This window comes from Budorcas taxicolor, chromosome 18 (genome assembly GCF_023091745.1).
Source record: "Budorcas taxicolor isolate Tak-1 chromosome 18, Takin1.1, whole genome shotgun sequence".
Classification (NCBI taxonomy): domain Eukaryota; kingdom Metazoa; phylum Chordata; class Mammalia; order Artiodactyla; family Bovidae; genus Budorcas; species Budorcas taxicolor.
Window position 1 is genome coordinate 16962499 of NC_068927.1, and position 3776 is coordinate 16966274.

Sequence of the window (3776 nt, forward strand, 5' to 3'; positions counted from 1 at the left end):
GGGATTTGGGAGCCAGGAGCCCTGACTTGGGAGTTCGCACATCAGGCACTCTCGTCGGGGCAGGAGGGGGCTGAGGGACGGTTCTCGTCCACTTGGGCCGCTGCCCCACACTCCGGCCGCTGTCACCGGAGCCGGCCAGGCGACTCGAGGAGGCTCCGGACAGGTCGCCCCGTCTGCTCAGGATAAACGCACGCCCCCTCTCACGCCCAGCCACAGGGCACGACACTCGCCCGTCTGACCGCCGCCAGGTGGACACCGGCCGCTTCCTCGGCAGCCCCTCGGCTCGGCCGGGCCGGTTCGGGGCTCCCGCGGTGGCCACAGAGCCCGAGGGCTGGCCCCCTCGCTCGGCCGCCGGGACCCCGGCGAGGCGGCCTCTCCACAGCCAACGGCCACAGGCAACGGCCCCTGCCCGCGCGCACCCGCCCCGCTGGCCCGCGTGCCCGGCTCCCGGCGTCCACCTGTTGGTCGCACTCGGGGCATGATTCGGTGGCCATCTTCACTTTCTTGGCTCAAGTTGCAGACAAGCTTTTCTCTGAAGAGGCTCGGGCTCCGCCCCTGGCACCTCAGCCGCCCAGCCTCAGCCCGCCAGGTCCAGGATAGCCGGACCCAGGCTCTGACCGGTGAGAGCGGGCGCGTCCGCAAGCTCGCCCAGAGCCTGCGGGCCGAGGGGGCGAGGCGCGACGTGCGGGCTCTGAGGGTCTGCGGAACAGCTCCCGTTCACAGGGATCGGCTTCTCACAAGATTACTTGGCCTGGATCTTCTGGAGGAACAATAGGTACGCCCCCTCTAGGCCGGCATGGGGGCGTGGCTTGGCCGCGACTCCGCAGTGAAGGGGCATCGGCCTCGACCAACAAATGGGTCGTGGTATTGAGCACAGATAGGACCACAGTGCTGAGCACGCCCCCTCTCTAAGAGGAAGAAGAGAGAGTGAAAAGCAGGTGGAGAGTGAGGTGCTTGGCACAGATCCCGATGTTTGATAAACTTCAGTCTCACAAGTCTAATCATTGAGAAATTGAAGTAGAGATGTCATTAAAGCCCTGGGCCCAGGATTGGGGATTAAAAATTCATTCGTTTAATGAATAATTGCCTAAGGCCCACTATCGGGCAAATTTGAATAATATGCAATTTGTCTGCCCTCAAAAACCTTCTAGCTATTTAGATCTGTTACTACTTAAGAGCCCACAATGAAAGGCCAGTTTGTTTTAAATTCATCATGCATTTTTCAGAAAAAAAGAATTACTCATAAAATGAAGTGAAAAAATATATACAAAATACAAGTTCATTTTTTAAATGTGGGATTCGACAGCCATAAAATTACACTTAAAAAATTATATTTCAACAATCGGAGCAAATATAACTAAGAAAATAAGAAAGTAAATTTCATTCTGACAAAATTTGCCCATGAGCATTTATTACAATGGGTATTACTCCAGTACTCTTGCCTGGAAAATCCCATGGGCAGAGGAGCCTGGTAGGCTGCAGTCCATGGGGTCGCTAAGAGTCGGACACGACTGAGCGACTTCACTTTGACTTTTCACTTTCGTGCACTGGAGAAGGAAATGGCAACCCACTCCAGTATTCTTGCCTAGAGAATCCCAGGGATGAGGGAGCCTGATGGGCTGCCGTCTGTGGGGTCGCACAGAGTTGGACACGACTGAAGCGACTTAGCAGCAGCAGCAGCACAATGGGTATTGCACTGATATCCGTTCTACGATTTTAAGGAAAGCAAAGGCATTAGTGAAATTTCTATTCTACATGTTAATGCCTGTAAGCACACTTTGAATGAAGACAATATATATAAATATTTTAAGTTTTCAATGTGACAAGTAAGGTTGTTTCTTGTTTAGTCATTTACCTAAATGAGTTTGGATTGATAAAAGCACCACTTGTAGAGAAAAATTTACGTCGAAACCGTCTCTGGGTTCTTGTGGCAGGAAAATTATCTTAAACCATTAAACTATGTTAATGGTGATGGAAGAATAGATTTTAAAGCAATTTTAGTGAATTCATGATTCATTCTTACCCTTTATCCAAGATGAACTGATGATGTAGTTTCATACATCATATTCGGAGGAGGAGGAGCCCCCTCAGAAAGGAGCACGAGGCTTTACAGCGGATGAAGGGAGAGAGATTTGGACCCCAAATTTTCTCCCTGTTCTTTGGCTTCTGTGTGGTCCCAGACGGTATGCCTCATCCAGCTTCAAGGCTGCTAACGGGCTGCTGGAAATGACATAGGAGCCTCAAAAAAAGCCTGACCCCAGCCAGCCCCTGCTGTTCAGGAAGGCGTTCACCGATCACATGCTGATGGTGGGACGGAACAGGGAGACGAGCTGGAGTCAGCCCCAAATCCAGCCCTTGCAAAACCTCACTCTTCTCTCCGCCCGCCCAGCTCTCCACTACTCCCTGCAGCTCTTCGAAGACCTGAAGGCATTCAAAGGCGGAGGACCAGCGCGTAGGCCTCTTCCGACCTTGGCTCAGCATGGAACTCATGCTGTGTTCAGCTCTGCGCCTCCGCCTGCAGTTTTGACAAAGCTGAGTTGTTGGAGTGCATCCGCCGGCTGGTGAAAGACAAGGACTGGGTTCCTGAGGGCGTGGTAGCCCTCGCTACGTGTCTGCAATCTTCCCTGGATATGCCTTGAGCCCTATCTCCCTCCTGGAGGATCCATCCTTCATCTGAGCCTGGGTAGGTGGGGTGGGCGACTGCAAGCTGAGGGAAAATTAAGCGCCCACCGTGTTCGTGCAGCAGGAGGCACAAAAGAAGGGCTGCGAACAGGTCCTCTGGCTATGGGTCTGACCTCCAATTCACCGAGGTGGGCACCAAGAACATCTTCGTCTTCTGGACCCACGACAATAGGGCGCTGGAACTGGTGACCCCTTCACTGGACCGTGTCATCCTGCCTTGACTAGTCCAACAGAGTCTGCTGGACCTGGCTCAGACCTGGGATGAATTCCGGGTGGTGGAGTGTAAGATCACCATGAATGTGTTCTTGCGGGCGCTGGAGGACTGTCAGTTTCGAGGAGTCTATGGTTCAGGAACTACTTGTCAGGTCTGCCACGTGCATTGAATCCTGCACCAAGGCAAGCATTTCCACATTCCCACTAAGGAAAATGGGGCTGAACTTATCCTGCGCTTCTACAAGGAGCTGAAGGCGATCCAGTATGCATCAAAAGCCCACAAAAGGGTGCTCCTGGTGCAATGCTGCAGGCTATGCCGAGCCACTCACTCCAGGGACCACCAACCTGTAGCAGCCACCCCAGTTGGACCTTCACCTCCATACCAATGACTCACCTGAAGTGATATGAAATAAAAGACAGAGGAAACTGGGTCTCTGCCTCCCCTACATTACACTCCCAAAGTCATAAGAGCCTGACCCAGGCGTCTTAGCCTCTAGCCCTGCCGCTCAGGCCTTGGGGACCTGTACTGCCCTCTGCTCCATACTGTGTGGTCAAGGATTGTTGGGTCAAGACATTTAGGAAACACCTTGAGCCCAAATCTGCATCTCTGTTTTCAGGCCGGATCTCCCCAGGGCTGCCATTGATTTTTTTTCCTTTAGCTGCAATTTTGAAAAAAAAAAAAAAAAAAAGCCAAGGAACAAGAAAAGAAATTCATATTCAATCCTAATAAATAGCTAGATCTGACAGTTTATCCAAGAGAGTAATGGTTAGAATTTAAAATGTCTTTCAATGAAATAAACTGATTCCAGATCCATGATTTTCCTGTATGGGGATTTTCTTTTGAGGGAAAGTGCAATTCAAACTGTTCTATAACATTTGTA

At 51.6% G+C, this 3776-nt stretch overlaps 1 pseudogene; it reads left to right on the forward strand.

Moving 5' to 3' along the window:
* Positions 1–2166: 2166 nt before the first annotated feature.
* LOC128063439 (branched-chain-amino-acid aminotransferase, mitochondrial-like) lies at positions 2167–3284 on the forward strand (annotated as a pseudogene).
* Positions 3285–3776: the final 492 nt, after the last annotated feature.